Source organism: Haliotis cracherodii, unplaced genomic scaffold (assembly GCF_022045235.1).
Source record: "Haliotis cracherodii isolate W230 unplaced genomic scaffold, xgHalCrac1.p SCAF_4, whole genome shotgun sequence".
Classification (NCBI taxonomy): domain Eukaryota; kingdom Metazoa; phylum Mollusca; class Gastropoda; order Lepetellida; family Haliotidae; genus Haliotis; species Haliotis cracherodii.
Window position 1 is genome coordinate 17646622 of NW_027266297.1, and position 19216 is coordinate 17665837.

Here is a 19216-nt window from a genome sequence, read left to right on the forward strand (position 1 = left end):
AAGTATGACAGTTAGAGTTAATTGCCCTTGGACGGTTTTACGCTAGGTAGCGCGTATATGTCGTCTGGTAAACGTTCTACATATCATATGCTTTTGCTGCAGACGGATGGTATGTAATTCCGCGCATTCTGCGCCACCGTCGATTATTAATGATACCAAACACGTCTAAAACGACTTTATAATATACCTAAAGCTTTTGAGAGTGTTACCACAATAGAACCAGAAACCACTAAAATGTACGCATAGAACCGAAATTAGTTGGATCTTTGTGCATGAATTAAGTTGCTACACTGAACGGTAACATGCATATATAGTTCATGTGTTTGGAAAGCCAGCCAAATCTCCTCCCTATAAAAGGACGTAATCACAAGACTGTAGTGTATTGCTAACGCAGTACATATACTAAAATTGGAACGATACAGAGAAGATTAGCATGGCCCCTGCGCAAGGATGACACGCAAATTCGTGAAGCGTTCCATATTTTTAATCTTTACATTCCACCCATTATTGACACAACAAGCTGCATCCATCATTCAGGTGGCAATATGAGGCCAAGTTGATGTTAGCACTTTAATTCAGAGTTATATGAACGTTTATAAGTCAAATGAACAGACTGCATTATCCAACTTCTATTTTCTCTCTTTCTTTCACCTGACGAGCTTTGTACATGCCCACGGTGGCATGGCGTGGAAAGGCACCCAGGGATAAACCGTCTGTATAGCATTTGTTTAAAAACTTACATCATTGTTTAGGATTTGTATGAAATCTCAGATTATCGCAGCCTCCACTTAATTAGGTTTGAATGGATGATTATTGCCGCCGAGCACTGCTGTCGCGCATGTCACCTTGCTCTTAACAAGAACGTATATCCTACGACGGCTTAAGCCCTCACTTCACTCATCATTGCCGCCTGTGTTAAATGAATTTAACATATTTCAATTGAGACTCAAGGTGTCTGCCCAAACTTTACTTATCCCCAGATGGTTACTAGGGTCGCACTTGAATGGGTGACTACTGCCAGTCAGTGTCAGGGCTTGTGGCTAATTAAGCCGGCTTTCTTTTTGTTGAAGTATGCAAATTAGTTCCGACTAGGCATTGGTAGGTCCTTGAAACAACAAGCTTCTTATGAACATGTTATAACATTAGCTTTGCGCAGTGGCGGTACCATAGCCAATGAGGTCCATCCGAGGCGTGGTTATTGCTAGTTGAAAACTAATCCCAATACCCCGCGCTGACGCCCTTCACTGGGCGGCATGCGCAATTTTTGTTAGCTCCTACGGGGGCCTAATAACTAATATAAAAATAGAACTTCAATTGAGGAAAACAGTGGGTTTTTTTACTTATTCGCTTCACACACACAACCCGAACATTATGATCTTGTCATTCTTGTTTCCTCTTGTTACGACTGGCTGTGTATTGAACAAAAACAAAAACTATTCCTCCATGTTATTGATACACAGCTATGCACATGCGAACGATTGGAAAGTATGACAGTTAGAGTTAATTGCCCTTGGACGGTTTTACGCTAGGTAGCGCGTATATGTCGTCTGGTAAACGTTCTACATATCATATGCTTTTGCTGCAGACGGATGGTATGTAATTCCGCGCATTCTGCGCCACCGTCGATTATTAATGATACCAAACACGTCTAAAACGACTTTATAATATACCTAAAGCTTTTGAGAGTGTTACCACAATAGAACCAGAAACCACTAAAATGTACGCATAGAACCGAAATTAGTTGGATCGTTGTGCATGAATTAAGTTGCTACACTGAACGGTAACATGCATATATAGTTCATGTGTTTGGAAAGCCAGCCAAATCTCCTCCCTATAAAAGGACGTAATCACAAGACTGTAGTGTATTGCTAACGCAGTACATATACTAAAATTGGAACGATACAGAGAAGATTAGCATGGCCCCTGCGCAAGGATGACACGCAAATTCGTGAAGCGTTCCATATTTTTAATCTTTACATTCCACCCATTATTGACACAACAAGCTGCATCCATCATTCAGGTGGCAATATGAGGCCAAGTTGATGTTTGCACTTTAATTCAGAGTTATATGAACGTTTATAAGTCAAATGAACAGACTGCATTATCCAACTTCTATTTTCTCTCTTTCTTTCACCTGACGAGCTTTGTACATGCCCACGGTGGCATGGCGTGGAAAGGCACCCAGGGATAAACCGTCTGTATAGCATTTGTTTAAAAACTTACATCATTGTTTAGGATTTGTATGAAATCTCAGATTATCGCAGCCTCCACTTAATTAGGTTTGAATGGATGATTATTGCCGCCGAGCACTGCTGTCGCGCATGTCACCTTGCTCTTAACAAGAACGTATATCCTACGACGGCTTAAGCCCTCACTTCACTCATCATTGCCGCCTGTGTTAAATGAATTTAACATATTTCAATTGAGACTCAAGGTGTCTGCCCAAACTTTACTTATCCCCAGATGGTTACTAGGGTCGCACTTGAATGGGTGACTACTGCCAGTCAGTGTCAGGGCTTGTGGCTAATTAAGCCGGCTTTCTTTTTGTTGAAGTATGCAAATTAGTTCCGACTAGGCATTGGTAGGTCCTTGAAACAACAAGCTTCTTATGAACATGTTATAACATTAGCTTTGCGCAGTGGCGGTACCATAGCCAATGAGGTCCATCCGAGGCGTGGTTATTGCTAGTTGAAAACTAATCCCAATACCCCGCGCTGACGCCCTTCACTGGGCGGCATGCGCAATTTTTGTTAGCTCCTACGGGGGCCTAATAACTAATATAAAAATAGAACTTCAATTGAGGAAAACAGTGGGTTTTTTTACTTATTCGCTTCACACACACAACCCGAACATTATGATCTTGTCATTCTTGTTTCCTCTTGTTACGACTGGCTGTGTATTGAACAAAAACAAAAACTATTCCTCCATGTTATTGATACACAGCTATGCACATGCGAACGATTGGAAAGTATGACAGTTAGAGTTAATTGCCCTTGGACGGTTTTACGCTAGGTAGCGCGTATATGTCGTCTGGTAAACGTTCTACATATCATATGCTTTTGCTGCAGACGGATGGTATGTAATTCCGCGCATTCTGCGCCACCGTCGATTATTAATGATACCAAACACGTCTAAAACGACTTTATAATATACCTAAAGCTTTTGAGAGTGTTACCACAATAGAACCAGAAACCACTAAAATGTACGCATAGAACCGAAATTAGTTGGATCGTTGTGCATGAATTAAGTTGCTACACTGAACGGTAACATGCATATATAGTTCATGTGTTTGGAAAGCCAGCCAAATCTCCTCCCTATAAAAGGACGTAATCACAAGACTGTAGTGTATTGCTAACGCAGTACATATACTAAAATTGGAACGATACAGAGAAGATTAGCATGGCCCCTGCGCAAGGATGACACGCAAATTCGTGAAGCGTTCCATATTTTTAATCTTTACATTCCACCCATTATTGACACAACAAGCTGCATCCATCATTCAGGTGGCAATATGAGGCCAAGTTGATGTTTGCACTTTAATTCAGAGTTATATGAACGTTTATAAGTCAAATGAACAGACTGCATTATCCAACTTCTATTTTCTCTCTTTCTTTCACCTGACGAGCTTTGTACATGCCCACGGTGGCATGGCGTGGAAAGGCACCCAGGGATAAACCGTCTGTATAGCATTTGTTTAAAAACTTACATCATTGTTTAGGATTTGTATGAAATCTCAGATTATCGCAGCCTCCACTTAATTAGGTTTGAATGGATGATTATTGCCGCCGAGCACTGCTGTCGCGCATGTCACCTTGCTCTTAACAAGAACGTATATCCTACGACGGCTTAAGCCCTCACTTCACTCATCATTGCCGCCTGTGTTAAATGAATTTAACATATTTCAATTGAGACTCAAGGTGTCTGCCCAAACTTTACTTATCCCCAGATGGTTACTAGGGTCGCACTTGAATGGGTGACTACTGCCAGTCAGTGTCAGGGCTTGTGGCTAATTAAGCCGGCTTTCTTTTTGTTGAAGTATGCAAATTAGTTCCGACTAGGCATTGGTAGGTCCTTGAAACAACAAGCTTCTTATGAACATGTTATAACATTAGCTTTGCGCAGTGGCGGTACCATAGCCAATGAGGTCCATCCGAGGCGTGGTTATTGCTAGTTGAAAACTAATCCCAATACCCCGCGCTGACGCCCTTCACTGGGCGGCATGCGCAATTTTTGTTAGCTCCTACGGGGGCCTAATAACTAATATAAAAATAGAACTTCAATTGAGGAAAACAGTGGGTTTTTTTACTTATTCGCTTCACACACACAACCCGAACATTATGATCTTGTCATTCTTGTTTCCTCTTGTTACGACTGGCTGTGTATTGAACAAAAACAAAAACTATTCCTCCATGTTATTGATACACAGCTATGCACATGCGAACGATTGGAAAGTATGACAGTTAGAGTTAATTGCCCTTGGACGGTTTTACGCTAGGTAGCGCGTATATGTCGTCTGGTAAACGTTCTACATATCATATGCTTTTGCTGCAGACGGATGGTATGTAATTCCGCGCATTCTGCGCCACCGTCGATTATTAATGATACCAAACACGTCTAAAACGACTTTATAATATACCTAAAGCTTTTGAGAGTGTTACCACAATAGAACCAGAAACCACTAATATGTACGCATAGAACCGAAATTAGTTGGATCGTTGTGCATGAATTAAGTTGCTACACTGAACGGTAACATGCATATATAGTTCATGTGTTTGGAAAGCCAGCCAAATCTCCTCCCTATAAAAGGACGTAATCACAAGACTGTAGTGTATTGCTAACGCAGTACATATACTAACATTGGAACGATACAGAGAAGATTAGCATGGCCCCTGCGCAAGGATGACACGCAAATTCGTGAAGCGTTCCATATTTTTAATCTTTACATTCCACCCATTATTGACACAACAAGCTGCATCCATCATTCAGGTGGCAATATGAGGCCAAGTTGATGTTTGCACTTTAATTCAGAGTTATATGAACGTTTATAAGTCAAATGAACAGACTGCATTATCCAACTTCTATTTTCTCTCTTTCTTTCACCTGACGAGCTTTGTACATGCCCACGGTGGCATGGCGTGGAAAGGCACCCGGGGATAAACCGTCTGTATAGCATTTGTTTAAAAACTTACATCATTGTTTAGGATTTGTATGAAATCTCAGATTATCGCAGCCTCCACTTAATTAGGTTTGAATGGATGATTATTGCCGCCGAGCACTGCTGTCGCGCATGTCACCTTGCTCTTAACAAGAACGTATATCCTACGACGGCTTAAGCCCTCACTTCACTCATCATTGCCGCCTGTGTTAAATGAATTTAACATATTTCAATTGAGACTCAAGGTGTCTGCCCAAACTTTACTTATCCCCAGATGGTTACTAGGGTCGCACTTGAATGGGTGACTACTGCCAGTCAGTGTCAGGGCTTGTGGCTAATTAAGCCGGCTTTCTTTTTGTTGAAGTATGCAAATTAGTTCCGACTAGGCATTGGTAGGTCCTTGAAACAAGAAGCTTATTATGAACATGTTATAACATTGGCTTTGCGCAGTGGCGGTACCATAGCCAATGAGGTCCATCCGAGGCGTGGTTATTGCTAGTTGAAAACTAATCCCAATACCCCGCGCTGACGCCCTTCACTGGGCGGCATGCGCAATTTTTGTTAGCTCCTACGGGGGCCTCATAAGTAATATAAAAATAGAACTTCAATTGAGGAAAACAGTGGGTTTTTTTACTTATTCGCTTCACACACACAACCCGAACATTATGATCTTGTCATTCTTGTTTCCTCTTGTTACGACTGGCTGTGTATTGAACAAAAACAAAAACTATTCCTCCATGTTATTGATACACAGCTATGCACATGCGAACGATTGGAAAGTATGACAGTTAGAGTTAATTGCCCTTGGACGGTTTTACGCTAGGTAGCACGTATATGTCGTCCGGTAAACGTTCTACATATCATATGCTTTTGCTGCAGACGGATGGTATGTAATTCCGCGCATTCTGCGCCACCGTCGATTATTAATGATACCAAACACGTCTAAAACGACTTTATAATATACCTAAAGCTTTTGAGAGTGTTACCACAATAGAACCAGAAACCACTAAAATGTACGCATAGAACCGAAATTAGTTGGATCGTTGTGCATGAATTAAGTTGCTACACTGAACGGTAACATGCATATATAGTTCATGTGTTTGGAAAGCCAGCCAAATCTCCTCCCTATAAAACGACGTAATCACAAGGCTGTAGTGTATTGCTAACGCAGTACATATACTAAAATTGGAACGATACAGAGAAGATTAGCATGGCCCCTGCGCAAGGATGACACGCAAATTCGTGAAGCGTTCCATATTTTTAATCTTTACATTCCACCCATTATTGACACAACAAGCTGCATCCATCATTCAGGTGGCAATATGAGGCCAAGTTGATGTTAGCACTTTAATTCAGAGTTATATGAACGTTTATAAGTCAAATGAACAGACTGCATTATCCAACTTCTATTTTCTCTCTTTCTTTCACCTGACGAGCTTTGTACATGCCCACGGTGGCATGGCGTGGAAAGGCACCCGGGGATAAACCGTCTGTATAGCATTTGTTTAAAAACTTACATCATTGTTTAGGATTTGTATGAAATCTCAGATTATCGCAGCCTCCACTTAATTAGGTTTGAATGGATGATTATTGCCGCCGAGCACTGCTGTCGCGCATGTCACCTTGCTCTTAACAAGAACGTATATCCTACGACGGCTTAAGCCCTCACTTCACTCATCATTGCCGCCTGTGTTAAATGAATTTAACATATTTCAATTGAGACTCAAGGTGTCTGCCCAAACTTTACTTATCCCCAGATGGTTACTAGGGTCGCACTTGAATGGGTGACTACTGCCAGTCAGTGTCAGGGCTTGTGGCTAATTAAGCCGGCTTTCTTTTTGTTGAAGTATGCAAATTAGTTCCGACTAGGCATTGGTAGGTCCTTGAAACAACAAGCTTCTTATGAACATGTTATAACATTGGCTTTGCGCAGTGGCGGTACCATAGCCAATGAGGTCCATCCGAGGCGTGGTTATTGCTAGTTGAAAACTAATCCCAATACCCCGCGCTGACGCCCTTCACTGGGCGGCATGCGCAATTTTTGTTAGCTCCTACGGGGGCCTCATAACTAATATAAAAATAGAACTTCAATTGAGGAAAACAGTGGGTTTTTTTACTTATTCGCTTCACACACACAACCCGAACATTATGATCTTGTCATTCTTGTTTCCTCTTGTTACGACTGGCTGTGTATTGAACAAAAACAAAAACTATTCCTCTATGTTATTGATACACAGCTATGCACATGCGAACGATTGGAAAGTATGACAGTTAGAGTTAATTGCCCTTGGACGGTTTTACGCTAGGTAGCGCGTATATGTCGTCTGGTAAACGTTCTACATATCATATGCTTTTGCTGCAGACGGATGGTATGTAATTCCGCGCATTCTGCGCCACCGTCGATTATTAATGATACCAAACACGTCTAAAACGACTTTATAATATACCTAAAGCTTTTGAGAGTGTTACCACAATAGAACCAGAAACCACTAAAATGTACGCATAGAACCGAAATTAGTTGGATCGTTGTGCATGAATTAAGTTGCTACACTGAACGGTAACATGCATATATAGTTCATGTGTTTGGAAAGCCAGCCAAATCTCCTCCCTATAAAAGGACGTAATCACAAGACTGTAGTGTATTGCTAACGCAGTACATATACTAAAATTGGAACGATACAGAGAAGATTAGCATGGCCCCTGCGCAAGGATGACACGCAAATTCGTGAAGCGTTCCATATTTGTAATCTTTACATTCCACCCATTATTGACACAACAAGCTGCATCCATCATTCAGGTGGCAATATGAGGCCAAGTTGATGTTAGCACTTTAATTCAGAGTTATATGAACGTTTATAAGTCAAATGACTGCATTATCCAACTTCTATTTTCTCTCTTTCTTTCACCTGACGAGCTTTGTACATGCCCACGGTGGCATGGCGTGGAAAGGCACCCGGGGATAAACCGTCTGTATAGCATTTGTTTAAAAACTTACATCATTGTTTAGGATTTGTATGAAATCTCAGATTATCGCAGCCTCCACTTAATTAGGTTTGAATGGATGATTATTGCCGCCGAGCACTGCTGTCGCGCATGTCACCTTGCTCTTAACAAGAACGTATATCCTACGACGGCTTAAGCCCTCACTTCACTCATCATTGCCGCCTGTGTTAAATGAATTTAACATATTTCAATTGAGACTCAAGGTGTCTGCCCAAACTTTACTTATCCCCAGATGGTTACTAGGGTCGCACTTGAATGGGTGACTACTGCCAGTCAGTGTCAGGGCTTGTGGCTAATTAAGCCGGCTTTCTTTTTGTTGAAGTATGCAAATTAGTTCCGACTAGGCATTGGTAGGTCCTTGAAACAACAAGCTTCTTATGAACATGTTATAACATTAGCTTTGCGCAGTGGCGGTACCATAGCCAATGAGGTCCATCCGAGGCGTGGTTATTGCTAGTTGAAAACTAATCCCAATACCCCGCGCTGACGCCCTTCACTGGGCGGCATGCGCAATTTTTGTTAGCTCCTACGGGGGCCTCATAACTAATATAAAAATAGAACTTCAATTGAGGAAAACAGTGGGTTTTTTTACTTATTCGCTTCACACACACAACCCGAACATTATGATCTTGTCATTCTTGTTTCCTCTTGTTACGACTGGCTGTGTATTGAACAAAAACAAAAACTATTCCTCCATGTTATTGATACACAGCTATGCACATGCGAACGATTGGAAAGTATGACAGTTAGAGTTAATTGCCCTTGGACGGTTTTACGCTAGGTAGCGCGTATATGTCGTCTGGTAAACGTTCTACATATCATATGCTTTTGCTGCAGACGGATGGTATGTAATTCCGCGCATTCTGCGCCACCGTCGATTATTAATGATACCAAACACGTCTAAAACGACTTTATAATATACCTAAAGCTTTTGAGAGTGTTACCACAATAGAACCAGAAACCACTAAAATGTACGCATAGAACCGAAATTAGTTGGATCGTTGTGCATGAATTAAGTTGCTACACTGAACGGTAACATGCATATATAGTTCATGTGTTTGGAAAGCCAGCCAAATCTCCTCCCTATAAAACGACGTAATCACAAGACTGTAGTGTATTGCTAACGCAGTACATATACTAAAATTGGAACGATACAGAGAAGATTAGCATGGCCCCTGCGCAAGGATGACACGCAAATTCGTGAAGCGTTCCATATTTTTAATCTTTACATTCCACCCATTATTGACACAACAAGCTGCATCCATCATTCAGGTGGCAATATGAGGCCAAGTTGATGTTAGCACTTTAATTCAGAGTTATATGAACGTTTATAAGTCAAATGAACAGACTGCATTATCCAACTTCTATTTTCTCTCTTTCTTTCACCTGACGAGCTTTGTACATGCCCACGGTGGCATGGCGTGGAAAGGCACCCAGGGATAAACCGTCTGTATAGCATTTGTTTAAAAACTTACATCATTGTTTAGGATTTGTATGAAATCTCAGATTATCGCAGCCTCCACTTAATTAGGTTTGAATGGATGATTATTGCCGCCGAGCACTGCTGTCGCGCATGTCACCTTGCTCTTAACAAGAACGTATATCCTACGACGGCTTAAGCCCTCACTTCACTCATCATTGCCGCCTGTGTTAAATGAATTTAACATATTTCAATTGAGACTCAAGGTGTCTGCCCAAACTTTACTTATCCCCAGATGGTTACTAGGGTCGCACTTGAATGGGTGACTACTGCCAGTCAGTGTCAGGGCTTGTGGCTAATTAAGCCGGCTTTCTTTTTGTTGAAGTATGCAAATTAGTTCCGACTAGGCATTGGTAGGTCCTTGAAACAACAAGCTTCTTATGAACATGTTATAACATTAGCTTTGCGCAGTGGCGGTACCATAGCCAATGAGGTCCATACGAAGTGTATGGTTGATACGTAAAGCGTTTTTGAGTTTTTGTTTATTCAGGTCTACGGGCGGGCTAGGCATTGCCTTCTGTTTTCGGACACCCCCCAGTTGCTGCTTCAACCTCCAGTGATGGCTTTGGCCAACGCTGTTCCTGGAGGAAAGATTGACCCACAGTACTATGACCCATATGTGGCGAAGTGTACCGTTGCCCTGGATACCTCAGATTACAGGAACATCGACAGAAGTACCATCCTTTCTTTGGTGAGGCCTCACATAAGGTCTGTTGACGTCCGTGGTATTTGGAAGAAGGAGAAGAGTAACAGGTGGTTTATTACTTTCAAAAGCAGGAGCAGTGCGGATAAAGTGTGCAAGGCTGGTGCCCTAGTGACAAGCCAGGGGATTCGGATTACCACCTCCCCCTATGAGAAACAAACAGTGAGGTTGAGATGCCACTGGCTCCCCCTGAACTTGAGGCTAAGTTTTTTAGCAAAATACTTTTCTCAATTTGGAAATGTCCTTGATGTGGCCTGGGACAGTACTGTTGTTTCAGGGGACCTTACGTGTAATAGTGGTCTGGCCATTGTTACTCTTGAGGTGAGTGATGAGGGCAGGAATGCGATTCCATATATTGTTCGGTTCGAAGATGGAGAGACAATGTTAATTACTGCTCCTGGACGCATGTCACTCTGTTTCAAGTGCCGAAGATTAGGTCATGTGAGAGCAGTGTGCCCTAATCCACGGAAATCCAGAAATCCACCAACTGAGGAGGATGACTTACCTGGATCATTGTTTCCACGTGGAATTGTTTTAAATGGTGCCTCCAGGAAGCCAGATGATGAAAAATCCTTGTCTGATGTGTCCGACAAAGTTCTGGATGAAGTAGATGCCATTGAGAAAGGACAGGCTGTGGATTTGATGGATGACCAGAGTGAACAAGATGCTGATATGTCAGAAGGTCAAACAGAGGCAGAACTTGTGAACTCTGAGGATCGCATTGGTCAAGTTTTGGGCAGTGAGGAGTCTGACGGACATGAGGACACCTTCAGTGTAGTCGAAGGCAATGAAGATGTGCATCATAGGACTGAAACGTATTCAGAAGCAGTGAAAAGGGCTTCACCTAAAAGGACTCCTCCTTCTACACACGGCTTGTCAGGTGTGCCATCTGGTGTCGTAGCAGCAGCTCTGGTTACTCTGCAGCCAAGGGGTGTGGTTAGGCTGGGAACATCCGCTTCTGAGACCCAGATGAAAAAGCAGAGAACTGATCCACCGGATGATATTCTGTGAATTTGCTTTCACTAGATACGGACACGAAAACGCCTATGGACAATGAAATGGAATGTGGACTTAAACATAGACGTACTGGACTCTTCCTTATGGAAGTGATATATGTGTGCTTTGACGTTCTTTTGAGTGATTTAAAACTCACTGGATTACTTGTGTATTTTTCACTTTTTTCACTGTGGATATATTCGTTAAGGAATATCTACTGTAATGGATTATCTCTTTCACGTGAGTATGCTTCTTTATTTTGTGCGATGATTGAAGTTTATGATGGCACCATCTAACGATAACGCACAGAGAAAGAATGCTAGAATGATTTCCATTTGTACATTAAATTGTTCTGGCTTAAGGGGAGGGGTTAGGAGGAGAATGTTGAAGCATGAATGGAAGGCTATGAATGCAGATGTTTTGTTTTTGCAAGAGACGCACGTTGCTTGTGTGAAAGAGGGTCAGAGTGTTGAAAGAGAGTTGGAGTGCAAGGCGTTTTGGAGTTTCGGTACAGGGGCTTCTTGTGGGGTGGGTATTTTGCTATCTAATAAACTGAGATTTAAAGTTATTAAGTTTCATTTTGATTTTGATGGTCGTTTATTAGTACTAGATGTTGATATGTGTGATAAATCGTTCCGATTTATTAATGTTTATTGTCCAAACGATGCCACTGATAGAAGACAGTTTCTTAATACCATAGATGTTCATCTAGTTACACGGCGTTTTATAATACTTGGAGGTGATTTCAATTTTGTAATGGATATTTCATTAGACAAAGTTGGTGGCAATCCTCTTGCAGGAAATGATGGATCTAAAACTCTTCTGAACATTCAGAATAATTATCACTTGAAGGATCCATTTCGCTTTCAGTATCCTAGAAGTATTGTGACTACATGGCGTCAGGGTAATATTTCATGTAGACTTGATAGATTTTACGTATCTTCTTTTGTTTTGGATAATGTCAATAATTGTAGATTAATACCATGTTCCTTTTCGGACCATGACTATTTTGCTTTTGATTTTATGATGTTAGATTCGATCTCAGTTGGTCCAGGGTACTGGAAAATTAACAACTCTATTTTAGAAGACAGAGATTTCCAGGTGTCTTTTCGAAATTTTTGGATTGGTTTAGATGTAAATGACACTCTGTCACATTCTGAGTGGGAGGATCTTAAAGGTAAAATCAAAGTATTTATTTCCCGCTACTGTGTTAAAAGAGTAAATGTCAAGAGACATGTTCAGTTTCAACTTCAGCGCCGATACAGAGATCTATTAAAAGCTGAGAGTAGGTCTCCAGGAGGCTTTACTGATCAACTTACTGCTGTTAAGAAGCAGTTGTACAATTTTATATTTGATACTGCTCAAGGTGCAATTATTCGTTCACGTGCAAAGTATTTAGACAATAATGAAAAGCCTTCTAAATTCTTTATGCAAACTGAGTTTAAACATTCAGGTGATAAAGTTATCCATAAACTAACTGACGATCAAAATGTTTACACTTCACAGAATGACATTTCTAGTCATTGTAGAAACTTCTATGCTAATTTGTTCACTGAAGAGGACATTGATGATTTCTACTGTGATGAATTTATAGATAATTTGCCATCTTTAGGGAATATGTCTGACATGTGTGAAGGTATGATTACAAAAGAGGAAGTTTTTGCAGCCTTAAAAAGTATGGACTCTAATAAGTCTCCAGGTTTGGACGGTTTGTCTAAAGAATTCTATATAGCATTTTGGGATCTGTTTGGTGACATTTTAACAAATATATACAATTCCTCTTTTAACTTGGGTCATATGAGTGCCAGTCAAAAACATGGCTGTATATCCCTTTTATGTAAGGATAGTAAACACCCACACTTATTAAAAAATTGGAGACCTATTAGTTTGCTATGTGTTGATAATAAGGCGCTTTCTCGAGTTCTTGAGAATAGATTGTCTTTGGTTATTTCTGACATTGTGCACCCGGATCAGACATGTGCTGTGAAGGGTAGATCTATCCATGATAATTTGCATTTAGTACGCAATATCATTGATTATGTTGAACAAAAAGAGTTGTCAGTATCCTTTATTTGTCTAGATCAGGAAAAGGCTTTTGACCGTGTTAATCATAACTTTATGTTCAAGGCTTTACATAAATATGGGTTTGGTCCTCAATTCATCCGCTGGGTTAAACTTTTGTACACTGATATTAAAAGTTCAGTTTTAGTAAATGGTCACCTTTCTCCTTCTTTTCCTGTAACCAGGAGTGTACGACAAGGTTGTAGTTTATCTCCTTTGCAATATGTTTTGGTATTCGAACCCTTCGCCATAAAAGTACGAAATGATAGTTTAATTTCGGGTATAAAACTCCCAGGTTCCAGTTTAGAAGCTAAGTTTTCAGCATATGCAGATGATGGTACTGGAATTTGTGTGAATGGTCAGAGCGTGAAACGTTTGCTTCAGTTGAGTGTATGGTATGGGAAAGCATCTGGTGCAAAACTAAACGTTAATAAAACGAAGGGAATCACATTTGGAAAGTGGAAGTTTTCAGCAGATCACCCGTTTGGGATATCTTGGCCAGAATCTTGCAAAATATTGGGAGTTAAATTTGGCAGGAACATTACCTGTGACGACATATGGAATGATATTTTGGTAAAAGTTCACGGAGTACTATTTTTTGGTTTCAAAGATAGACAGTTGTCAGTATATGGAAAGTCCACCATTATCAAAAGTATGGCTATGTCCAAGGTTTGGTATACAGCAGGAGTTACACAGATGCCAAGTCATTATTGTAAGTTGATTCAAAGGATGGCTTTCAGTTTCTTTTGGGATTCACATAAATTAGAGCCACTTAACCGTCACATATTATATAATACCCTTTCAAATGGTGGTGTAAATTTTGTACATCTTATTTCACGTCTTCATGCTCTGAACTTATTTCATTTGCATACGTTCATCAACCATTCTTATTCCAAGTGGGCTAAATTTGCTCTATACTGGGTTGGAATGGCTCTGAGAAAGGTCAGTCCTAGTTTTGCCTCGAACTTAGTTCCACATTCTCCAGTCATTCCCAACTATTACGAAAAATGTCTGAAATCCTATAGGTATTTTATGACGCTTTATCCACATTTTGATTGGAATACTCCTATGCATACAAAAGACTTTTATTACTTAATAATTAATGATGTTGTGATGAAATCCAAAGTCATTACCTTATTTCCAAACATTGACTTTTCAGTTAGCTTTCAGTCATTGTCTAATCCTTTCCTGGATCCTCTGTGCAAGAGTTTTGCATGGCGTATTATGCATTGTATAGTTTCAACTAACTACACATGGTATTGTCGTAGATTTACATTTAATAGAAAATGTACTTTTTGTTCTGAAACAGAGACTTTAAGGCACCTGTTCTTTCAATGTGAAGTAGTTAAAGACATGTGGGATATTGTACATAATTGGATATTTGATATATCATGTGGTGCGGTTGATTTAGATTTTGATATGATAAGGTTTCATAATCTACCTCGCATTAATTGCAAATATAAGCAGTCAGTTATTTTGTATCTTGTGTGTCTTGCTAAATATCACATTTGGCAGGTTAGATACAATGTTAAATTTTGGCATAAGTCAACATCATCAACAGGTATGTTTGCTGGATTTGTTGAAAAACTGCGTTTAAGAATTTTATGTGATAAGGTACGATTTCCAATTGATGTGTTTAGGAAATACTGGGTTGATGTAGGTGTTTTTTGTAAACTGTCCTCCAGCAATCAGATACAATTTAATTTTGATAGTTAAGTCTAGTTTTATATCAATGTCAAAAGTTAAAATAATGTGAAACATTTTGTAAATTGTAAATCTCTTCAATTGTATATATAAGATTTTATCATGTATTTGTACAGTTTTCATGTAAATATGTATATATATATATATATATGTGTGTGTATCTATGTGTAATTATGTAGTCTTCTTTAAAGACAAAACTTTATACGAAATAAAAAAAAAAAAAAAAAAAAGAGGTCCATACGAACTGTATGGTTGATACGTAAAGCGTTTCTGAGTTTTTGTTTATTCAGGTCTACGGGCGGGCTAGGCATTGCCTTCTGTTTTCGGACACCCCCCAGTTGCTGCTTCAACCTCCAGTGATGGCTTTGGCCAACGCTGTTCCTGGAGGAAAGATTGACCCACAGTACTATGACCCATATGTGGCGAAGTGTACCGTTGCCCTGGATACCTCAGATTACAGGAACATCGACAGAAGTACCATCCTTTCTTTGGTGAGGCCTCACATAAGGTCTGTTGACGTCCGTGGTATTTGGAAGAAGGAGAAGAGTAACAGGTGGTTTATTACTTTCAAAAGCAGGAGCAGTGCGGATAAAGTGTGCAAGGCTGGTGCCCTAGTGACAAGCCAGGGGATTCGGATTACCACCTCCCCCTATGAGAAACAAACAGTGAGGTTGAGATGCCACTGGCTCCCCCTGAACTTGAGGCTAAGTTTTTTAGCAAAATACTTTTCTCAATTTGGAAATGTCCTTGATGTGGCCTGGGACAGTACTGTTGTTTCAGGGGACCTTACGTGTAATAGTGGTCTGGCCATTGTTACTCTTGAGGTGAGTGATGAGGGCAGGAATGCGATTCCATATATTGTTCGGTTTGAAGATGGAGAGACAATGTTAATTACTGCTCCTGGACGCATGTCACTCTGTTTCAAGTGCCGAAGATTAGGTCATGTGAGAGCAGTGTGCCCTAATCCACGGAAATCCAGAAATCCACCAACTGAGGAGGATGACTTACCTGGATCATTGTTTCCACGTGGAATTGTTTTAAATGGTGCCTCCAGGAAGCCAGATGATGAAAAATCCTTGTCTGATGTGTCCGACAAAGTTCTGGATGAAGTAGATGCCATTGAGAAAGGACAGGCTGTGGATTTGATGGATGACCAGAGTGAACAAGATGCTGATATGTCAGAAGGTCAAACAGAGGCAGAACTTGTGAACTCTGAGGATCGCATTGGTCAAGTTTTGGGCAGTGAGGAGTCTGACGGACATGAGGACACCTTCAGTGTAGTCGAAGGCAATGAAGATGTGCATCATAGGACTGAAACGTATTCAGAAGCAGTGAAAAGGGCTTCACCTAAAAGGACTCCTCCTTCTACACACGGCTTGTCAGGTGTGCCATCTGGTGTCGTAGCAGCAGCTCTGGTTACTCTGCAGCCAAGGGGTGTGGTTAGGCTGGGAACATCCGCTTCTGAGACCCAGATGAAAAAGCAGAGAACTGATCCACCGGATGATATTCTGTGAATTTGCTTTCACTAGATACGGACACGAAAACGCCTATGGACAATGAAATGGAATGTGGACTTAAACATAGACGTACTGGACTCTTCCTTATGGAAGTGATATATGTGTGCTTTGACGTTCTCTTGAGTGATTTAAAACTCACTGGATTACTTGTGTATTTTTCACTTTTTTCACTGTGGATATATTCGTTAAGGAATATCTACTGTAATGGATTATCTCTTTCACGTGAGTATGCTTCTTTATTTTGTGCGATGATTGAAGTTTATGATGGCACCATCTAACGATAACGCACAGAGAAAGAATGCTAGAATGATTTCCATTTGTACATTAAATTGTTCTGGCTTAAGGGGAGGGGTTAGGAGGAGAATGTTGAAGCATGAATGGAAGGCTATGAATGCAGATGTTTTGTTTTTGCAAGAGACGCACGTTGCTTGTGTGAAAGAGGGTCAGAGTGTTGAAAGAGAGTTGGAGTGCAAGGCGTTTTGGAGTTTCGGTACAGGGGCTTCTTGTGGGGTGGGTATTTTGCTATCTAATAAACTGAGATTTAAAGTTATTAAGTTTCATTATGATTTTGATGGTCGTTTATTAGTACTAGATGTTGATATGTGTGATAAATCGTTCCGATTTATTAATGTTTATTGTCCAAACGATGCCACTGATAGAAGACAGTTTCTTAATACCATAGATGTTCATCTAGTTACACGGCATTTTATAATACTTGGAGGTGATTTCAATTTTGTAATGGATATTTCATTAGACAAAGTTGGTGGCAATCCTCTTGCAGGAAATGATGGATCTAAAACTCTTCTGAACATTCAGAATAATTATCACTTGAAGGATCCATTTCGCTTTCAGTATCCTAGAAGTATTGTGACTACATGGCGTCAGGGTAATATTTCATGTAGACTTGATAGATTTTACGTATCTTCTTTTGTTTTGGATAATGTCAATAATTGTAGATTAATACCATGTTCCTTTTCGGACCATGACTATTTTGCTTTTGATTTTATGATGTTAGATTCGATCTCAGTTGGTCCAGGGTACTGGAAAATTAACAACTCTATTTTAGAAGACAGAGATTTCCAGGTGTCTTTTCGAAATTTTTGGATTGGTTTAGATGTAAATGACACTCTGTCACATTCTGAGTGGGAGGATCTTAAAGGTAAAATCAAAGTATTTATTTCCCGCTACTGTGTTAAAAGAGTAAATGTCAAGAGACATGTTCAGTTTCAACTTCAGCGCCGATACAGAGATCTATTAAAAGCTGAGAGTAGGTCTCCAGGAGGCTTTACTGATCAACTTACTGCTGTTAAGAAGCAGTTGTACAATTTTATATTTGATACTGCTCAAGGTGCAATTATTCGTTCACGTGCAAAGTATTTAGACAATAATGAAAAGCCTTCTAAATTCTTTATGCAAACTGAGTTTAAACATTCAGGTGATAAAGTTATCCATAAACTAACTGACGATCAAAATGTTTACACTTCACAGAATGACATTTCTAGTCATTGTAGAAACTTCTATGCTAATTTGTTCACTGAAGAGGACATTGATGATTTCTACTGTGATGAATTTATAGATAATTTGCCATCTTTAGGGAATATGTCTGACATGTGTGAAGGTATGATTACAAAAGAGGAAGTTTTTGCAGCCTTAAAAAGTATGGACTCTAATAAGTCTCCAGGTTTGGACGGTTTGTCTAAAGAATTCTATATAGCATTTTGGGATCTGTTTGGTGACATTTTAACAAATATATACAATTCCTCTTTTAACTTGGGTCATATGAGTGCCAGTCAAAAACATGGCTGTATATCCCTTTTATGTAAGGATAGTAAACACCCACACTTATTAAAAAATTGGAGACCTATTAGTTTGCTATGTGTTGATTATAAGGCGCTTTCTCGAGTTCTTGAGAATAGATTGTCTTTGGTTATTTCTGACATTGTGCACCCGGATCAGACATGTGCTGTGAAGGGTAGATCTATCCATGATAATTTGCATTTAGTACGCAATATCATTGATTATGTTGAACAAAAAGAGTTGTCAGTATCCTTTATTTGTCTAGATCAGGAAAAGGCTTTTGACCGTGTTAATCATAACTTTATGTTCAAGGCTTTACATAAATATGGGTTTGGTCCTCAATTCATCCGCTGGGTTAAACTTTTGTACACTGATATTAAAAGTTCAGTTTTAGTAAATGGTCACCTTTCTCCTTCTTTTCCTGTAACCAGGAGTGTACGACAAGGTTGTAGTTTATCTCCTTTGCTATATGTTTTGGTATTCGAACCCTTCGCCATAAAAGTACGAAATGATAGTTTAATTTCGGATATAAAACTCCCAGGTTCCAGTTTAGAAGCTAAGTTTTCAGCATATGCAGATGATGGTACTGGAATTTGTGTGAATGGTCAGAGTGTGAAACGTTTGCTTCAGTTGAGTGTATGGTATGGGAAAGCATCTGGTGCAAAACTAAACGTTAATAAAACGAAGGGAATCACATTTGGAAAGTGGAAGTTTTCAGCAGATCACCCGTTTGGGATATCTTGGCCAGAATCTTGCAAAATATTGGGAGTTAAATTTGGCAGGAACATTACCTGTGACGA

At 40.0% G+C, this 19216-nt stretch overlaps 13 non-coding genes across 13 annotated transcripts; all 13 read left to right on the forward strand.

The window, feature by feature from the left end:
- The first annotated feature begins 379 nt into the window (after window positions 1-379).
- LOC139480619 (U6 spliceosomal RNA) lies at window positions 380-485 on the forward strand. Its single transcript, XR_011654453.1, has one exon. It is a non-coding gene; the product is annotated as a U6 spliceosomal RNA (small nuclear RNA).
- A 659-nt stretch (window positions 486-1144) lies between these two features.
- Window positions 1145-1283, forward strand: LOC139480666 (U4 spliceosomal RNA). The gene has a single exon (XR_011654494.1). It is a non-coding gene; the product is annotated as a U4 spliceosomal RNA (small nuclear RNA).
- A 579-nt stretch (window positions 1284-1862) lies between these two features.
- On the forward strand, window positions 1863-1968 carry LOC139480620 (U6 spliceosomal RNA). The gene has a single exon (XR_011654454.1). It is a non-coding gene; the product is annotated as a U6 spliceosomal RNA (small nuclear RNA).
- A 659-nt stretch (window positions 1969-2627) lies between these two features.
- LOC139480667 (U4 spliceosomal RNA) lies at window positions 2628-2766 on the forward strand. The gene has a single exon (XR_011654495.1). It is a non-coding gene; the product is annotated as a U4 spliceosomal RNA (small nuclear RNA).
- Window positions 2767-3345: 579 nt separating this feature from the next.
- On the forward strand, window positions 3346-3451 carry LOC139480621 (U6 spliceosomal RNA). The gene has a single exon (XR_011654455.1). It is a non-coding gene; the product is annotated as a U6 spliceosomal RNA (small nuclear RNA).
- A 659-nt stretch (window positions 3452-4110) lies between these two features.
- LOC139480668 (U4 spliceosomal RNA) lies at window positions 4111-4249 on the forward strand. Its single transcript, XR_011654496.1, has one exon. It is a non-coding gene; the product is annotated as a U4 spliceosomal RNA (small nuclear RNA).
- Window positions 4250-4828: 579 nt separating this feature from the next.
- On the forward strand, window positions 4829-4934 carry LOC139480638 (U6 spliceosomal RNA). The gene has a single exon (XR_011654470.1). It is a non-coding gene; the product is annotated as a U6 spliceosomal RNA (small nuclear RNA).
- A 659-nt stretch (window positions 4935-5593) lies between these two features.
- On the forward strand, window positions 5594-5732 carry LOC139480673 (U4 spliceosomal RNA). Its single transcript, XR_011654500.1, has one exon. It is a non-coding gene; the product is annotated as a U4 spliceosomal RNA (small nuclear RNA).
- Window positions 5733-6311: 579 nt separating this feature from the next.
- LOC139480623 (U6 spliceosomal RNA) lies at window positions 6312-6417 on the forward strand. The gene has a single exon (XR_011654457.1). It is a non-coding gene; the product is annotated as a U6 spliceosomal RNA (small nuclear RNA).
- Window positions 6418-7076: 659 nt separating this feature from the next.
- On the forward strand, window positions 7077-7215 carry LOC139480674 (U4 spliceosomal RNA). The gene has a single exon (XR_011654501.1). It is a non-coding gene; the product is annotated as a U4 spliceosomal RNA (small nuclear RNA).
- A 579-nt stretch (window positions 7216-7794) lies between these two features.
- Window positions 7795-7900, forward strand: LOC139480639 (U6 spliceosomal RNA). The gene has a single exon (XR_011654471.1). It is a non-coding gene; the product is annotated as a U6 spliceosomal RNA (small nuclear RNA).
- Window positions 7901-8554: 654 nt separating this feature from the next.
- LOC139480669 (U4 spliceosomal RNA) lies at window positions 8555-8693 on the forward strand. The gene has a single exon (XR_011654497.1). It is a non-coding gene; the product is annotated as a U4 spliceosomal RNA (small nuclear RNA).
- A 579-nt stretch (window positions 8694-9272) lies between these two features.
- Window positions 9273-9378, forward strand: LOC139480624 (U6 spliceosomal RNA). Its single transcript, XR_011654458.1, has one exon. It is a non-coding gene; the product is annotated as a U6 spliceosomal RNA (small nuclear RNA).
- The last annotated feature ends 9838 nt before the right edge of the window (window positions 9379-19216 follow it).